The sequence below is a fragment of the Lissotriton vulgaris genome, unplaced genomic scaffold (genome assembly GCF_964263255.1).
Source record: "Lissotriton vulgaris unplaced genomic scaffold, aLisVul1.2 SCAFFOLD_623, whole genome shotgun sequence".
NCBI lineage: Eukaryota > Metazoa > Chordata > Amphibia > Caudata > Salamandridae > Lissotriton > Lissotriton vulgaris.
In genome coordinates, this window is record NW_028241723.1 from 567,457 (window position 1) to 588,200 (window position 20,744).

The following is a 20,744-nucleotide window of genomic DNA, read 5'->3' on the forward strand; positions in this document are numbered from 1 at the left end:
TGGACAACCTTGATTTGTCTACTAATTATGGCAAATCTCATATTATGGCCTGTGGTCCAGGTAGGACTTAAATTTGTAGGATCTCTATTCAAGGCCAGCCTTGGCATAGTGTAAACAAATGATTTACTTGGGTGTTAATTTTAATCCCTTGGGTTCTTGGCAGCCACAACTTACTAGTTCATGTCTAAACCTTCGTAGGTCAGCTGGAGCCATTTGTATTATATCAAAATCAAAGAGGAAGGGCACTATTTTACCTCTCTTAAAAATCTACAATGCTTAATGCGTTCCAGACGCCACACATGGGGCAGGAATATGGGGCCACCATATGTGCTCCCCCTTCAAACAGAAGAAAAACATATATGCAGAAGATTTCTACATCCCCCCAGGGCACCTCTTGTTTCATCCTTCACGCAGAGTTAAATCAGCGTCATATCGATGATTCTGTGCAATAACCTCCTTTGCTTCTGTGGGTGAGCATATGGACAAACCCTTTAGCAAAGTTTTGCAGAGATGTTATCCTACATTGTACCAGTTTGGATAATTGGCACCTTATTCCTTGGTTAAACTACATCTCTACATCTTTTCAGGTGTTGGGGCTAGTCCCCTTGTTTTTGTCCCCAATGGAAATAATCAAAGGAGATAAATCATGGGTAAAGCACCTCTTTTTGGAAAAGTAGGATGCAAATAGAGCTGGGAAAATCTCTGTGATTACTTATTATCGGACCCTTACTAGTGTGGATCAGTTTTAAAAAAAATCTTACTCTAGACCTAATGCAATGGGAAAGGTCTCTTCTCTTCCACTTTAGATCTGGTTCAGTTTGGTGCCTTATGAGCACTGGAATACCTATTGATATATTGGAAGGCACTATCTGGGTATGTTTCTGCAACAGGGTCTTTTTAAAATCGCTTGTGCATTATATGTTTCTCTGTAATCACTTTGATTACCCATGCAGAGTTTTTCTTAAACCCCTATTAAAATCGCTGGAATACCTGAGATGTCCAGAGGCCTTGTATATCTTTTACATATCAAACACCCCAATTATCTGCTGCAGGGTGAGTTCTTTTCTTAAAGCTACAGTTAGAGCGAAGAATACTATGATTGGATAAGCTTGTATGTTTAATCTTATGATGATATTGTGTTTAACTGTATTTTATGCTTTTTAGGTATTTTATTATATTTGATTGTATGATATAGTTTTGTCTTGTATTTTAAACTTTATATTGACGTTGATTATTCTTCGATAGATATGCGATTGCCAGAATCTGTTCACAGGTTTTAGGCTTTTCTACTATTTTTATCTTGCTTGTTTGTATTATATTGGCACATCTATTTTATGGCCACGATTGGCAGAAGAAAGATTTCTTGAATTGGATTGTAAATTGAACATTTTATACCTTTTAAAATATGACTCTAAAAAATGTATTGAAAGCTTCTAGCAAAGATTTTCAGAATTAGTGTGTCCTGCCGAACAATTATTCATTTGTACTGTGTGTCGCAATGCAGCGGATAATGAGATATTGGTAGTTTAAACATACATTCTGTATAGAAATTCAAAAGGCTTATAAAATTGTAATATTTTTATGAGACTGGTAGAAAAGACAGGTGGTAGTACAGGCCTGACCAGTCCTCAGTAGTGCATCACAAAGTCAACATTCGATATGGCGTAATAAACACTGGTGTAAGAATGTTGTTTTTGGAAACTGAGACGGATGAAGAAGCGATGGTAAGAGGTATTTGCTGGAGAGCGGGGCAGACATACCTGTGGAGGCGCTCAGTACTTCAGAGAAATTAATTCCCACTGACTAGCAGTACCAGACATACAGGTTAGGAGCAGGGGAGCAGCATTTGTCAGCAAAATTGGGGGGTTGGGGGTGAGCTTCAGAATTCCCAATAATTACGCTGGAATATCTTTTAAAAATACATTATATGAGACGCAGGACATGATGGGGCATAGGGGACAGTGGAAATGAGTCTGGTTTGTTAGGGGTATTTAAAACACAAATTTTTTCAAACTAACCAAGTCTTAAGTCCTTCAAAAGAGAAACGTGTGTATGCATGTTTGTGTGTGCGAGCATTTTTGTCAGTGGCGGCATGTAAAAATCCAGAGTAAAATCCAACAGATATCTCATCATACCAGACTGAAAGCACCTGTATCCAACTATTTACTACAGAATACATTTTTTAGGTGGGTGTAGCACATCAAACATCCTCCCTTTCTCCTACTTGGCTCCTTCCTACTGTAACGATTTGCCACACAACACCTGAATGTGTACAGACCATATAAAAAAAAAAATACTTAAGACAGTGCTGTTTTAATTTTGCTTTACATGTTTGCCTGTGTTTTGTATCCTGCGCCGAGATACACCTACCAGGGTGATTCCTGTGATGAAATTAACATAACATAATGCCCCTGGTAAGGTGCCCCAGAGTCAGTGCTTAATTTGTAAAATATTAAGTGCCAGGAATCTGACCAGGAGGCCACTGCAGCTTGCACCACCGATCTCCCTTGTCATCGCTTCCAAAACATCTACTAGCCATCTCTCTCGCATGTAAATATGACAGTTCAGATTATTCCAGGTCCCCAAAGATAAAGGAATGACTGGGGAGGCAGGTATTAGCAATTTTAATGTATATTGTAGTCCTAAACTACCGTTGTTCTGCATCTCTAAATTAGATGAGCAGCGCCACCATGTGGTGGACTGTTCTAAGGATGGTGTTGACAATTAGGTGCTGATGCCGAGCACCGGAAAGCACTGTCTCAAATTAAGCACTGCAGGGTGTCTAAAGGGAGCAGCAGCTCGTGCAGGTAAGAGCAGTGCGGGGTGGGGCCAGGTGGGGCTGAAGGATTTCGACAGACGAGGAGGGAAGTTTAGTTATTTATTTAATTTTTCCCATGGTCGACTGTCGAATTCCCCCCAACCCAACCCACCACTCTTACCTGCATGGGCTGCTGCTGCCAAAAGATGCCAATGGAAAGGAAGTGAGAGAGAGATAGAGCGAGAGAAACATGATTGGGAGACACGAAGTCAAACGCAGGTTAGTGGAACTTTGTGTAGCATAGGGTGCTTTCTTTTTACAAGCAAATACATATTTCTTCTAATAAACCCAGTAATTCACAACCATACTAAGAGAGTTAGTTGCAAGGCTAAACAGAGAGAGGCTGTTCCAAATTAGAGGCTGACGCCTAAGACTGAGAAAAAACAGTCGGCTGCTCGGGCGCACAGGCAAAAATGTTTGACACAAATATGCTATACTAAAGAAAAATTGGGAAGTAAAGGTTCTGTAGTAGTTTGGCATTGCACTTATTTCAATTCACTCATTTCATGTGACGTAAGCAAGATTGGTGTAAATGAACGCCTTACATAGACAAAGAGGAGATACATTTTTGCTCGGCAAAAAAATCCGATGTATCTGATGGTGTGTAGCTTTGTGGGGTTTTTCCGGTCGCCGAATATAACAAGAAACAGTGACCTTTGATGTCAAAGTGGGATGAGGGTGAGAGAGAGGTATCTGGTCGCTGAGTTTCAAACTGTGAAACCAGATAATCAAGAATCAATACTAGCTATCCTGCTCGTCCAAACTGTGTGATCTGAGGAAAACATTTTATTTCACAGATCCTTCTTTTACTTTATTATCACATACAAGTGCACAATTAAATACTATTCAGGATGTGCGCTGTCCAAGCATCTCTTTTGATTGATTCAATAGACTAGAATGTTGCTCCATCCACACTAAGAATCTAAGCCACGTTTAGGGGTTACATGACCACTGACTAGTTCCCTATTGGCATTGACCTTCCGGGGTGAGCCATTAATGTTTCGAAGTTCGTCTAAAAACTGTCACTTTTAATAAATGTCTACGCAGTTATATATTCTGATGTACTAAGGTGAAACGCTTTTGCATGTACAAAAGTACACTTTTTTGAATTTTAAAGGGAAAGTTTACTTTTGCATCATATGCGATGCATAATACACATGGCAAAAAGCATATCTCGCAGATCGCCACACCGCCTACGTATTTGGTTACCGTCAATAACGAAGAGCGGTGAATCCATTGACTTCCCTTGTTTTTAGAAACACAGCAACTTGGTGGTGTAGGTCGTTTTTACGATATTCATGTTTTCATTTTCTTCAAACTTCCTGAAATGTTATGATACAGTTTGGGGCAGTTTTTCAATACCGTGTGACTTTGCCTGTTAACAACTTGTGTTTATATATTCTATTGATCGAGTAATTCCCTCTCCTTGTTTGTCCGCCCACATTGCTTTTGTAGATTCTCGCGATTGATTCGCATGTTTAAGCAGCACAAAGTCGTATTTGACTTTATTCTATGATACACACTTTGAATGGGACACGCTGCTTGTTCCGCGTACTTGAGTAAGCGAATAGGTTTTATCTTTTGATAGATTGAAGCCTTTCCCTGGAGCGACAGCCGCGCTCTAATTTTACTTCTATCTCCCTTCAGGGGTTGATATCGTTCCCTACATCCTAGGAGCCACCTGGTCTGTTGTCCACAATTTGGTCCTCATTGAAGGACCTCTTGGTAAATATTTGCACACACAATTGGTGTTTTCTGTGAATTAATCTAGTTGGTTGCACAGTACCAATTGTATTTTTATACCCCCTACATTAGGTGCCCTCCTACACTCACCTTTGTCCTGATGAAGACCCCACTGTAAGGTGCCAACCTACCTACATTGTCTCTACGGCATAGAAACGTCGACATTCCTTTCTTCTACAACTAGCCCTTGTATACATTGTAATTGTGTTGCATCAACAGGGCATAGTGATGTGCAAATGCATAATAAGAAATCTTGTAGCTCTGGCTTATAATCATTAGCCTGATTGTATTCGTAAAAATGTTTTATGACTGCACATTTCCCTCCATGCTTTTCACATGACCACGATCCTCAATCCAAATTCACTTCCCCTTCCCCTATTTCTCTGTCCTGTTGGGCACCTCATGTTTAAATGATGATAACTGATTTTCCATGAAAATGAAAAATGAGTTTTATGTGGTAATGTGATTAAATAACATTTCATTCATGACATATTTGTTGTAAAATCATCTTTTCATGTACATGTTTTTTGAATTATAAACCTTAGTTTGTCCTTAGTTACTGGGGTCACTCTATAACATACCAATGTTTGTATTATATTGGCACATCTATTTTATGGCCAGGATTGGCTGAAGAAAGATTTCTTGAATTGAATTGTACATTTTATATCTTTTAAAATATCACTCTAAAAAATGTATTGAAAGCTTCTAGCAAAGATTTTTAGAATTAGTGTGTCCTGCCGAACAATTATTTATTTGTACTGTGTGTCGCAATGCAGCGGATAATGAGATATTTGTAGTTTAAACATACATTCTGTATAGAAATTCAAAAGGCTTATAAAATTGTAATATTTTTATGAGACTGGTAGAAAAGACAGGTGGTAGTACAGGCCTGACCAGTCCTCAGTAGTGCATCACAAAGTCAACATTCGATATGGCGTAACAAACACTGGTGTAAGAATGTTGTTTTTGGAAACTGAGACGGATGAAGAAGCGATGGTAAGAGGTATTTGCCGGAGAGTGGTACAGACATACCTGTGGAGGCGCTCAGTACTTCAGAGAAATGAATTCCCACTGACTAGCAGTACCAGACATACAGGTTAGGAGCAGGGGAGTAGCATTTGTCAGCAAAATTGGGGGGTTGGGGGTGAGCTTCAGAATTCCCAATAATTACGCTGGAATATCTTGTAAAAATACATTATATGAGATGCAGGACATGATGGGGCATAAGGGACAGTGGAAATGAGTCTGGTTTGTTAGGGGTATTTAAAACACAAAATCTTTCAAACTAACCAAGTCTTAAGGCCTTCAAAACAAAAACGTCTGTGTGCATGTTTGTGTGTGCGAGCATTTTTGTCAGTGGCGGCATGTAAAAATCCAGAGTGAAATCCAACAGACATCTCATCATACCAGACTGAAAGCACCTGTATCCAACTATTTACTACAGAATACATTTTTTAGGTGGGTGTAGCACATCAAACATCCTCCCTTTCTCCTACTTGGCTCCTTCCTACTGTAACGATTTGCCACACAACACCTGAATGTGTACAGACCATATCAAATAAAAAAAATACTTAAGACAGTGCTGTTTTAATTTTGCTTTACATGTTTGCCTGCGTTTTGTCTCCTGCGCCGAGATACGCCTACCAGGGCGATTTGTGTGATGAAATTAACATAACAAAATGCCCCTGGTAAGGTGCCCCAGAGTCAGTGCTTGATTTGTAAAATATTAAGTGCCAGGAATCTGACCCGGAGGCCACCACCAATCGCCCTTGTCATTGCTTCCAAAACATCTACTAGCCATCTCTCTTGCATGTAAATACGACAGTTCAGATTATTCCAGGTCCCCAAAGCTAAAGAAATGGCTGGGGAGGCAGGTATTGGCAATTTTAATGTATATTGTAGTCCTAAACTACCGTTGTTCTGCATCTCTAAATTAGATGAGCAGCGCCACCATGTGGCGGACTGTTTCTAAGGATGGTGTTGACAATTAGGTGCTGATGCCGAGCATCGGACACCAATTAAGTGTTGGTGCTGAGCACCGGAAAGCGCTGGCTCAAATTAAGCACTGCAGAGTGTCTAAAGGGAGCAGCAGCTCGTGCAGGTAAGAGCAGTGCGGGGTGGGGCCAGGTGGGGCTGAGGGATTTCGACAGACGAGGAGGGAAGTTTCATAATTTATTTAATTTTCCCCATGGTCGTTGTTGTATATTGATTCTTCTTGTAATATGGCTGACAGTAGTCATTAGCCCTTCCTCAGTGTTTTCACCTTCTCAGCTTCCCAGAATACCTGTGAGTGTTCTAACCTGTACCAGAGTGTTCTACCTGTGTCAGTTGATGGTCTGGTCAGCTGGCGAGGTTGTGTACTCAGCTGTGTCGTACAATAAATCTAAATGTAATCAACTAGATGTATCCTGTCATCTATCTTCACTTATTTGCAACATTTTGGCGACGTTTCAGCTAACCAGACCAGAGAAGAAACCATCAAACACAGCTTGAGCTACACCTCGCGAAAAGAACCCACTGCTGTCCACCTATCTGCTGCCAGTAACATTGTCAGAGGAAGATTGAAATCGGATGTATGAAGAAAAACTCAGAGGAGACTAAAGCAAGCCATGAACTGTGAGTCCATTTCTCATCCCTGGCAGCACTGCGCATCAAGAAGCAAAGACTCATTATCACCCAACTGCAGTTAGGAGTAAGGGGTAGAGATACTAAGCTATGAAATAACCAGAAATATTTGTAGTGCCTTGAAAAGTTAAGTAACCAGTCTCAAGTGCCAAAAAAGTTAAGTAACCAGTCTCTAGTACCAGCAGGAGTTAAACTAATCCACAACTCAATTAGGGTTCAAGACAAAACTGTTGCCAAGAAAGAGGAAATGATAACGCTGTTTCCAATAACCAAGAAATCGGTGAACAGACAAAATATCGACTCCAAAATATCGACTGGACATAATATCGAGTTTTAAATATAGACTGGACAAAATATCGACTGGACATAATATCGACTACAAAAATATCGTTTTTCAGGTAAGTGAAGTAATATCGACTGTATAAAATATAGATAGCAAAAATATCGAATTTTTAATAATATATAATATTTTATAGTGTATTTTTATGTAATAATATGTGAGAAAAGTGTGTATTAATGTTATAAAATATTTTATTAAATGAATTTTGTTTTTATAATAATTGCGTAATGTAATTCTGTAGCGGGTTGTGGGTTTATAGGGGAATAGGGTGGGAAGTAATTTAATAATAATTAATTAATTAATATATGTTTGTTAATATTTTTAATTAATAATTAATTGATAATTAATTAATATTAATTAGTTAATTAATTAATATAATTTTGAACATATTTTGTATTAGTAATTAATGGGTAATTAATTAATTGTAATTAGTTAATTACATTAATTAGAGTAAATTTTTAATATATATAATTTTGTGTTATTTTGAAGTAATTAATTGGGAAAAAATAATATTAATTATTAAAATAATTACAGCTAATGTGCTAATATATTTACTTTATTGTTATTGTTAATTAATAATTAATTGGTAATTAAATAATATTGATAAATTTTGGGTAAAGGAGCATTTTTAGGGTTCAGGGTCAGTTTTCAGTTTTAGGGTAAAGGTATTTTTGGGGTTCAGGGTCAGTTTTCAGTTTTTGGGTAAAGGGGCATTTTTAGGGTTCAGGTCAGTTTTCAGTTTTAGGGTAAAGGGGTATTTTTAGGGTTCAGGGTCAGTTTTCAGTTCATGGGTAAAGGGGTATTTTTAGGGTTCAGGGTCAGTTTTCAGTTCATGGGTAAAGGGGTATTTTTAGGGTTCAGGGTCAGTTTTCAGTTCTTGGGTAAAGGGGTATTTTTAGGGTTCAGGGTCAGTTTTCAGTTTTTGGGTAAAGGGGCATTTTTAGGGTTCAGGGTCAGTTTTCAGTTTTTGGGTAAAGGGGTATTTTTAGGGTTCAGGGTCAGTTTTGGGTTTTTGGGTAAAGGGGTATTTTTAGGGTTCAGGGTCAACAAATAAGATTGTAAAAATTTTTTTTTTAATTTTCATTTATTATTTAATTATTATAATTTAATTTAAGTATTTTTAAGTATATTTTAGTAATTAAAATTTAATATTAATTTAATTTAACACTGTTTTTAATAAAGTCGATATTTTTTACATCTATATTATTGTTAACGATATTTTGTACTCGATATTTTTGTACTTACCTGTTTGTAGATACAAACTCGATATTTTGACTGTCGATATTTTGTCCACGATATTTTGGCAAGTCGATATTTTGTCCCTCGATATTATTTCAGTGATCCCAAGAAATCAAAGACATATATTGTGTATACACATGCTGACAAAAGCCAGTGAATCAAAAATGGAAAACGGACATGCTGCCAAAAAACTAGAGGATTATTGACATATAAGCTGTAAGAAGAACAAGCCAGATTCGAGTTCTTCTACCGTGAGTTTGTCTTCCAGCAAATTTCAGTTTGATTCTGTGTAACGCAAATAAATCATCTCAGCAAATGAAGGTCTTTGTAGAGACGAGAGCTGCACTGCACCCAGTCAAGTCACTTTCATCCAGAAGCTATTTCCTGTTTAATCGGCAACGAGAACAGACCAGGTGAGTGACATTGCTCACGTTAACTGTCAACTGCCTTGCCGTCGGTATGCTGATAGATCCTCCTGCTGAGAGGTCATCTTTCTTCTGATGACGCATCCGAATCTTCGCAGTGTCCTAGTGGAGAGGCTGTGTCTCAGTGTTCTAGCGTCCAGTGCGCTTTGCTATCATTACCGCGTCGAGGGAGCTGTGGGTAACGTAGAAGGTCAATGGAGGCAACGTATGATGTCATGACCTCACGCTGGTCGGCCATTTTGCTGTCTGGTCTCCACAGCAACAAGTACAACGTAATGCTGTCGACTGCCCATCATGAACTTGGAGTCCATGTCGAGTTGTTTCTGCTCTGTGCTCTAATTTATTGAATCAGACAGCAGAAGGCAGGCAATGTGCTAGATTGAATTTCGACGTAAGAGAAGCACAAACATAATTTATGGGACGCTCTACCAGCCGTTATATGACTGTATGGAATGCTTGTTTAGTTTTTTGGGACAGATGTAGTTTTAGAAACGGCTTATGAGAGACTGTCGATCTAGCAGTTATCGCTATGCCAGAGTGTCACAATGGTACAGTACTTGCGACCTGTGCTGGAAAAACGAGGCTAATAAGATTGTGTTTTCATGGTACATGTGAAAGTGATCACAATTAACAACAGTGCCATACTGTGGACGTATTTTTTTTTTGTTGTTTCGCTTGTTTTATTATAAGTAGGTTCAGCACAGTGTTCTTAAATACAGAGTAAGCAATTCTTATATCTTAATTTTGTGAGAGATATTTCACTACAGGAATGTATCTTTGGATTTAAAAGACTGAGAACTTAAGGACAAATGAAGAATAACTAACTGTGCACGGAATCTTCCGAGAGCTAACAAGCAGGGCTAAATTAGTCCATAACTGAGCTGAAGAAACAAGGCGATAGAAGTAAAAGAAACTGTTTTGGACAAAGGCTGTTTCAAAAAATAAAATATGGACAATGGTCAAAGAGGAGACAAGGTTGTCCTGGAACAAGGAGCGGAAGATTGAGCGCATGGACAGTAAGTCCACAACAGGGACAAATGTCCCAGGTGAGACTCTAGACAGTATGTCCACAATGGGGACAAAGGTCCCAGGTGAGAGTCTGGACTGTAAGTCCACAACGGGGACAAAGGTCCCAGGTGAGACTCTAGACAGTATGTCCACAATGGGGACAAAGGTCCCAGGTGAGAGTCTGGACAGTAAGTCCGCAGTGAGGACAAAGGTTCCAGGTCGGTGTTTGGACAGTATGTCCACAACGGAGGCTAAGTCGGAAAGCCTGTATCTGGGACAAAGGTTCCATGATCAACCCCGAGGATGCACAGTGGTCCGGATTACGTCTAAGCTAGTCACATCTAGGACTATGTAGCCATCAAGAAAAATGAATCTTTTAACATCGCTTGTTATACTGCACTCAGTAATCTTCAGGAGTACCTTTGTTGGGAATCTTCTAAGTTTATCTAAGAATGTGGTATCTATAAAGCACGAAGGCATATGTTGAACTGTCTATTTTCAACTCAGAGCGTAAAGTGTTGACAGACGGAAACAGATTCGAGAGGGTGGACTGTCTCTACCTGTTTTGCTGGTCAAACTCAGATTGGAGGGAGTACACTATCTTTTTTCCTGTTTTGTCAGTCTAAGGGGAGTAGGTAGTGGTGATGCCTATTAGTTGTTTTAAGTGTTGTGTCTCACCTCACACTTCACTTTTACACTCTTTGCCCCAAAATGCTCTTTTGCCTTCATGAACTAAAATTAGTTCAAGTCGTCTTAGGCCTCCTTTCTGTTATTATTATTATTGTTGTTGTCTCCCATGCATCAAGCTTTATTTTTATGTTTGTTTCATTTCTTTTCTGTAAAGAAGGAAGATGTGTTGTATATTGATTCTTCTTGTAATATGAATGACAGTAGTCATTAGCCCATCCTCAGTGTTTTCACCTTCTCAGCTTCCCAGAATACCAGTGAGTGTTCTAACCTGTACCAGAGTGTTCTACCTGTGTCAGTTGATGGTCTGGTCAACTGGCGAGGTTGTGTACTCAGCTGTGTCCTACAATAAATCTACATGTAATCAACTAGAAGTATCCTGTCATCTATCTTCACTTATTTGCAACAGTCGTCTGTCGAATTCCCCCCAACCCAGCCCACCACTCTTACCTGCATGGGCCGCTACTGCCAAAATATCCCAATGGAAAGGAAGTGAGAGAGAGATAGAGCCCAAGAAACATGATTGGGAGACACGGAGCCAAACGCAGGTTAGTGGAACTTTTTGTAGCATAGGGTGCTTTCTTTTTACGAGCAAAGAGAAATTTCTTCTAATAAACCCAGTAATTCACAACCATTCTAAGAGAGTTGCAAGGCTAAACAGAGAGAGGCTGCTCCAAATTAGAGGCTGACGCCTAGAACTGAGAATAAACAGTCAGCTGCTCGGGCACACTGGCCAAAATGTTTGACACAAATATGCTTTACTAAAGAAAAGTGGGAAGTAAAGGTTCTGTAGTAGTTTGCCATTGCACGTATTTCAATTCACTCACTCCACGTGACGTAAGCAAGATTGGTGTAAATGAACGCCTTACATAGACAAAGAGGAGATACGTTTTTGCTGGGCAAAAAAATCAGATGTATCTGATGGTGTGTAGCTTTGTGGGGTTTTCCGGTCCCAGAATAAAGCACGAAACAGTGACCTTTGATGTCAAAGTGGGAAGAGGGTGAGAGAGAGGTATCTGGTCGCTGAGTTTCAAACTGTGAAACCAGATAATCAAGAATCAATACTAGCTATCCTGCTCGTCCAAACTGTGTGATCTGAGGAAAACATTTTATTTCACAGATCCTCCTTTTACTTTATTATCACATACAAGTGCACATTTAAATACTATTCAGGATGTGCGCTGTCCAAGCATCTCTTATGATTGATTCAATAGACTAGAATGTTGCTCCATCCACACTAAGAATCTAAGCCACGTTTAGGGGTTACATGACCACTGACTAGTTCCCTATTGGCATTGACCTTCCGGGGTGAGCCATTAATGTTTCGAAGTTCGTCTAAAAACTGTCACTTTTAATAAATGTCTACGCAGTTATATAATCTGACGTACTAAGGTGAAACGCTTTTGAATGTACAAAAGTACACTTTTTTGAATTTTGAAGGGAAAGTATATTTTTGCATCATATGCGATGCATAATACACATGGCAAAAAGCATATCTCGCAGATCGCCACACCGCCTACGTATTTGGTTACCGTCAATAACGAAGAGCGGTGAATCCATTGACTTCCCTTGTTTTTAGAAACACAGCAACTTGGTGGTGTAGGTCGTTTTTCCAATATTCATGTTTTCATTTTCTTCAAACTTCCTGAAATGTTATGATACAGTTTGGGGCAGTTTTTCAATACCGTGTGACTTTGCCTGTTAACAACTTGTGTTTATATATTCTATTGATCGAGTAATTCCCTCTCCTTGTTTGTCCGCCCACATTGCTTTTGTAGATTCTCGCGATTGATTCGCATGTTTAAGCAGCACAAAGTCGTATTTGACTTTATTCTATGATACACACTTTGAATGGGACACGCTGCTTGTTCCGCGTACTTGAGTAAGCGAATAGGTTTTATCTTTTGATAGATTGAAGCCTTTCCCTGGAGCGACAGCCGCGCTCTAATTTTACTTCTATCTCCCTTCAGGGGTTGATATCGTTCCCTACATCCTAGGAGCCACCTGGTCTGTTGTCCACAATTTGGTCCTCATTGAAGGACCTCTTGGTAAATATTTGCACACACAATTGGTGTTTTCTGTGAATTAATCTAGTTGGTTGCACAGTACCAATTGTATTTTTATACCCCCTACATTAGGTGCCCTCCTACACTCACCTTTGTCCTGATGAAGACCCCACTGTAAGGTGCCAACCTACCTACATTGTCTCTACGGCATCGAAACGTTGACATTCCTTTCTTCTACAACTAGCCCTTGTATAAATTGTAATTGTGTTGCATTAACAGGGCATAGTGATGTGCAAATGCATAATAAGAAATCTTGTAGCTCTGGCTTATAATCATTAGCCTGATTGTATTCGTAAAAATGTTTTATGACTGCACATTTCGCTCCATGCTTTTCACATGACCACGATCCTCACACCAAATTCACTTCCCCTTCCCCTATTTCTCTGTCCTGTTGGGCACCTCATGTTTAAATGATGATAACTGATTTTCCATGAAAATGAAAAATGAGTTTTATGTGGTAATGTGATTAAATAACATTTCCTTCATGACATATTTGTTGTAAAATCATCTTTTCATGTACATGTTTTTTGAATTATAAACCTTAGTTTGTCCTTAGTTACTGGGGTCACTCTATAACATACCAATGTTTGTATTATATTGGCATATCTATTTTATGGTCACGATTGGCCGAAGAAAGATTTCTTGAATTGAATTGAACATTTTATACCTTTTAAAATATGACTCTAAAAAATGTATTGAAAGCTTCTAGCAAAGATTTTCAGAATTAGTGTGTCCTGCCGAACAATTATTTAATTGTACTGTGTGTCGCAATGCAGCGGATAATGAGATATTTGTAGTTTAAACATACATTCTGTATAGAAATTCACAAGGCTTATAAAATTGTAATATTTTTATGAGACTGGTAGAAAAGGCAGGTGGTAGTACAGGCCTGACCAGTCCTCAGTAGTGCATCACAAAGTCAACATTCGATATGGCGTAAGAAACACTGGTGTAAGAATGTTGTTGTTGGAAACTGAGACAGATGAAGAAGGGATGGTAAGAGGTATTTGCCGGAGAGCGGGCAGACATACCTGTGGAGGCGCTCAGTACTTCAGAGAAATGAATTCCCACTGACTAGCAGTACCAGACATACAGGTTAGGAGCAGGGGAGTAGCATTTGTTAGCAAAATTGGGGGGTTGGGGTGAGCTTCAGCATTCCCAATAATTACGCTGGAATATCTTGTAAAAATACATTATATGAGACGCAGGACATGATGGGGCATAAGGGACAGTGGAAATGAGTGGTTTTTTAGGGGTATTTAAAACACAAAATCTTTCAAACTAACCAAGTCTTAAGGCCTTCAAAACAGAAACGTCTGTGTGCATGTTTGTGTGTGCGAGCATTTTTGTCAGTGGCGGCATGTAAAAATCCAGAGTGAAATCCAACAGACATCTCATCATACCAGACTGAAAGCACCTGTATCCAACTATTTACTACAGAATACATTTTTTAGATGGGTGTAGCACATCAAACATCCTCCCTTTCTCCTACTTGGCTCCTTCCTACTGTAACGATTTGCCACACAACACCTGAATATGTACAGACCATATCAAATAAAAAAAATACTTAAGACAGTGCTGTTTTAATTTTGCTTTACATGTTTGCCTGTGTTTTGTCTCCTGCGCCGAGATACGCCTACCAGGGTGATTTGTGTGATGAAATTAACATAACATAATGCCCCTGGTAAGGTGCCCCAGAGTCAGTGCTTGATTTGTAAAATATTAAGTGCCAGGAATCTGACCCGGAGGCCACCACCACTCGCCCTTGTCATTGCTGCCAAAACATCTACTAGCCATCTCTCTTGCATGTAAATACGACAGTTCAGATTATTCCAGGTCCCCAAAGCTAAAGAAATGGCTGGGGAGGCAGGTATTAGCAATTTTAATGTATATTGTAGTCCTAAACTACCGTTGTTCTGCATCTCTAAATTAGATGAGCAGCGCCAACATGTGGCGGACTGTTTCTAAGGATGGTGTTGACAATTAGGTGCTAATGCCGAGCATCGGACACCAATTAAGTGTTGGTGCTGAGCACCGGAAAGCGTTGGCTCAAATTAAGCACTGCAGAGTGTCTAAAGGGAGCAGCTGCCCATGCAGGTAAGATTAGTGGGGGGGTGGAGCCAGGTGGGGCTGAGGGATTTCGACATACGAGGAGGGAAGTTTCATTATTTATTTAATTTTCCCCGTGGTCGTCTGTCGAATTCCCCCCAACCCAGCTCACCACTCTTACCTGCATGGGCCGCTACTGCCAAAAGATGCCAATGGAAAGGAAGTGAGAGAGAGATAGAGTGAGAGAAACATGATTGGGAGACACGGAGTCAAACGCAGGTTAGTGGAACTTTTTGTAGCATAGGGTGCTTTCTTTTTACAAGCAAAGAGAAATTTCTTCTAATAAACCCAGTAATTCACAACCATTCTAAGAGAGTTGCAAGGCTAAACAGAGAGAGGCTGTTCCAAATTAGAGGCTGACGCCTAGAACTGAGAATAAACAGTCAGCTGCTCGGGCGCACTGGCAAAAATGTTTGACACAAATATGCTTTACTAAAGAAAAGTGGGAAGTAAAGATTTCTGTAGTAGTTTGCCATTGCACGTATTTCAATTCACTCATTCCACGTGACATAAGCAAGATTGGTGTAAATGAACGCCTTACATAGACAAAGAGGAGATACATTTTTGCTGGGCAAAAAAAATTCTGACGGTGTGTAGCTTTGTGGGGTTTTCCGGTCGCCGAATATAACAAGAAACAGTGACCTTTGATGTCAAAGTGGGATGAGGGTGAGAGAGAGGTATCTGGTCGCTGAGTTTCAAACTGTGAAACCAGATAATCAAGAATCAATACTAGCTATCCTGCTCGTCCAAACTGTGTGATCTGAGGAAAACATTTTATTTCACAGATCCTCCTTTTACTTTATTATCACATACAAGTGCACATTTAAATACTATTCAGGATGTGCGCTGTCCAAGCATCTCTTTTGATTGATTCAATAGACTGGAATGTTGCTCCATCCACACTAAGAATCTAAGCCTTGTTTAGGGGTTACATGACCACTGACTAGTTCCCTCTTGGCATTGACCTTCCGGGGTGAGCCATTAATATTTCTAAGTTCGTCTAAAAACTGTCACTTTTAATAAATATCTGTCTACGCAGTGATATAATCTGATGTACTAAGGTGAAACGCTTTTGCATGTACAAAAGTACACTTTTTTTAATTTTGAAGGGAAAGTATATTTTTGCATCATATGCGATGCATAATACACATGCCAAAAGCTATCATGGCTTGGCTCATGCACAGACTCCTAGCGCCAAGCCAAACCAGACCGTTGGCTCGGCTGTGGCTCAGCTTGCCTTTTCAATTTAGTGGCGCACCCCCCTCGGGCTCAGCACATGGGGCCGTCAGTGACTTGATAAAATTATTTGTAAAAGGCAAGGACTGTAAACATGGAGGTCTGCCTACATGCACCGATTTGACAACTCTACCATGAGAGCTTCTCATAGTAGAGACAAAGAAAAGTGTGTACAGTGAAAATACATTTAAAATAAGTGATCCCATGGTAGGGACTCCAGGCTGTTGTGTTGTACATGACAGTCATCATGGGTTTCCAGGGAAAACTGCCAGGCCTATGAGGGACAGGCAGGAGCGTAGCTTCAGAGGGGTCTTTGGGGTGTGACACCCCCAAAATGCATTCTTGGCCTGGTAGTTGGATCTGAGGGTCCAGAGTCTGGTTTCCTATGTCAGTGTCGGTTTTTGGAGCAGAAACTTAAATGTAGAGGGTGTGATTCATAAAGGTAACTTACCCGTTTAAGTACCTTACACTATTGAGTATGTTTACTACATTTTGGCTATTCGCAAAATCTGAGTGTAAATTTACTCCAAAAGTGTAACTTGTATGTCTCCACCAAATTAAAGGACCTGTAGACTATTCATAAACTGCATTTTGTAGTACATTTTGTAGTACTATAATAGCAGTAGAAACATACAACAAAATACTTTTCATATACTTGATTTCTAAAGTACTACTATTTGTTTTGCTCTAGAACTTTTGAAGTGCAGTTTGTGAACAGCATTTTTTATTTTGTTAGTAGAATTTTGGTGAAGTCCAAAGTCTGTGCCCTGGAAGGTCTCAATGTCGGTGGGTTGCTGCTCTGGTTGGTTCCTCTGAATCCCCCTACGTTCGGACTTGGAAACATTTCTAGAAGTCAGATCTCCTCCTGCGGGACGTACCAGCAAGCTGAATCCTAGTAATTTAACGTTGATGGTTTTGGCTCAATGGCAGTCCGAGGTTCCTGCAGTTCTTTGGAGGGAAAGATGGCAAAAAGTTTATAAGTCCCAGCTTTTGCAGTTTGAACAGGAGGAGAACACGGATCCAGAAGTTGGGAGGCACCTTTTGGGAGCTAGGACTCACTCCACCAGAGGCCAGCCACAGGCTCCAGGTAGAACTGGTCAACTCGGCAGTTTGAGGTAAAGGGCACCGGAAGCATGTTGTGTCCATAAAGCTCAAACAGGAGGTCAGCCAGCTGAAACTTGGAGCCAATTCTGGGGTCAGGGGTTCAAGGCAAGCGGGTCCAGTTTTCCTTCAGGATTCAGACAGGAGGGCAATCTGTTTTCTGTTCTTCACAGGGCCAGGAGTGTTCTGAGGAAGGTACTGGAGATTGCACATTTATGATCAGGAACATCAAGTGGGTGAGTGAAACTCCTAGCCACTCCTTATGCCAGGACGGAGACGTTTCCAGGGGGGACCCTACCAACTTTTGCAGCACTTCCTGTGAGTTCTGCTGGAATCTATCCCACTCTACCTAAATCCAACTTTCTTCCCCGGGTCAGAGCTCCCTGTGCCCATCTGGAGGCATGGCTATGATAATGGGCAAACCCCTCCTTGTGCTCACTCTAAACCAGTTCTGGAACAGCTCTTCCCCTCACTGGGTTTTTAATTAGGCCAATTAAGAAGATATAGGGAGACAGGCTTATATCTGCCAGTGACAGGATAGGCTTCCTTTGAAGCTCAGGAAAGGGCTGGGCACAACCCCCAGTCCATCATGCTCGAGGAAGAAAACACTTCACTACACGTCTCCACTGTCTGAGACCAATACACACATTACCACAGGAGAGCTATTAACAGTCAGGTGACCCTGGACACGGACAGGACGCCACAGTTGGCTTAGGGAGAGAAATAACAACTTTCTAAAAGTGTAATTTCTAAAATATTAATATAAAATCCCATTTGTCCATTAAGTTAGATTTTGAATTACTATTAAATTAGTCCTTGAATCATGGTTCTCTCTAGCTGCTCCTAACTTGAAGTTAAGCTCTATATATTGTTCTAAGGAATCAAGTGTTTTTCTACAGGAGGAGAGCCTTGCCACAGTCAAAAAAAGACTTTGGAAATGTTTCACTGCCATGAGGTAATATAGATTTTTTGGTCAAGTTATGTTCCCTAGCGCGTACCCCACCGTCTCCATGTACGAGTTAAAGTGCATGTAACTTCCCTCCTGTGCCAGCCATGAAGACGCAAATACATTTGCGTCCACCGTTAACATGTCCTCTTTCAGACCCACCTTGAATGGGTTGAATGGTCCGTTCCTAAGTATGCTATGCCAACGTCTTTTTGTAGTATACTTCAACGTTTTTCAGCTCTAGCTGAGTAGGCCCCTGAATTTCTGTCACCGAGCCTCTTTTCTGGCTTCTGACTCCAAGGGCCTCTGCCCAGGCTGCCTCTGTACTCGTGAACTCTGACTTACTTTCAGCACGGCCCCTCGCGCTCAGCTCAGCCTGCTGCCTGCCAAGATTGACTATAACCTTCGAGTTATCTGTTCCACTTCCCGAAAATACATTCCTGCCAGCTAGCTTCAGTAAACATTCCCCAGCGGCAGAGCCAAAGGGCCGACCTGTCTCAGTGCAAGTAATTCATAGCCCCTGTTGCCATGCTCCCCCATGGAAGGCCCATGCCCCCACGCTTCTCATGCAGACACCCAGGCGCTTATACACGCACTTACAGCAAGTATAGAATAGCTTCTGCCCTAGAGACTTTTCCGCCCAGATAGCTTAGTTCCTAAAACATAAGATATCAGATATGATAGAAGCACAAGTTGATCTGACATGCCAGACTTCTGTCTCTTTCCGTCAGTGTAAATGTCAAGTCCCCATGCACCCTCTAGTCTCACGTGCATCACACGTCATGCAGCTGCGCGCGCATCCAAGTTTCCGATTTCTGCTGACATTGCAACATTTCTAGTTTAGTGCCACCCACATGTGTCACTTACTTGTGACGTTTCTAGAACACACCTCCAGTTACGCCTAGTCCACGCCTTCTGATTACGCACTAGTAACACGTGGATACTGTTATCTTGTCTTCTCTCAGCTGTTACGCCTTCTATACTGTTTCCAATGGTGTAAAATAAGTATATAAGCTATGTACTGTTAATAAAATGTAGCGCTCTATCCCTTCTGACACCCCTGTGGTGGTCAGAACATGATATCCTGGTCATGACCATTCCTTTTTAAGGAATAAAACCCCTAAGAACTCTAACACCACGGACTCTGTCTTTTTTCTTCCGATCTGAGTTATTATTGATTAAGTACTTACCTTGCATAGAAATTAAGAGAGTAAATTAAATATTTACGTCATTTTGGCGCCCGAACAGGGACCCCTCCCCCACCTTACGCGCCGGTTGGTGCGTTGCACGCTCCGTCCCCTGCCATCAGTTAGACGGAACCTACGCGTACCGGCAGGATTTCCTGTATCTCCCTCTGGCCCACGGAGGTGACGAAGATTGCGATCAGTACCCAGACGAGGCGGTAAGGAGTGCGGAGGATCCCGACCAGAGCCTAGCCGAAAGAAGCAAGGTCCGAGGTGTCAAGAGGCCCACCAGGTTTCCGAAGTTTTCCGAAGTGTTCCGAAGTATCGAGTCGAGTCCAGTCGAGTTTTCCGAGGCCTTCTGTTTTCCGTGCTTCCCGGTGAGTACCATTGCTGGGACGTATCTAGACGGGTTTGGGTACACAAGTCCGGTCTGCACTGTTTTTAGGCAGTGTATCTGTACTGTTTAGCAGTATATCTAGTATTCTGAATTCCTGCACTGTTACACCAGTGTATCTGCACTGTTTTTAGGCAGTGTATCTGTACTGTTTAGCAGTATATCTAGTATTCTGAATTCCTGCACTGTTACACCAGTGTATCTGTACTGTTTAGCAGTACATCCGGTATAGGGGGTAGTCATCTATGTCTCAAATGTCTTTTCATGTGATTAATGTTGTGGTATGAATGTGACCGTTTTTATGTGCATTATTGTGTTTTCTTGTATAACTAGTTATATTCAGAATTAAAAAATCAAGGATCGAGCATTCAGTATTAAGTAAACGAGATGCCGTTTTTCAACAAGTTAAAGCAGATAGGAACTAGGAAAGGGATGCTAGAGGAAGAAATTCCTATCCCCCCTAGGGACACCCCAGGTAACTTTATGTATAATAAGCATGGCATAGATGCCATATTGTATCTAGAATTATGGGCCGATTATACGAAACATCTAGACGAGAGACACAGATGGCCAGTTAACGGAACATGGGATGCCGAGTGCATCATGAAGGTAGAAGAGGCATTATGGAAAAAGAAAGCCAGACAATCTCAGAAAGACGCCATAGAATTTTGGCGTAAGGAATCACATAAACGTGCTGAAAGAGCACTCCGTAGAGAAGACAGACTTAAAGAATCAGATAAAGCTCAAGAAAACGAATTAGTTACTGAAGGAATCCAAGTAAAAACAGAACAAATAGATCGCATCCGAAATAGCCAAGTAAACG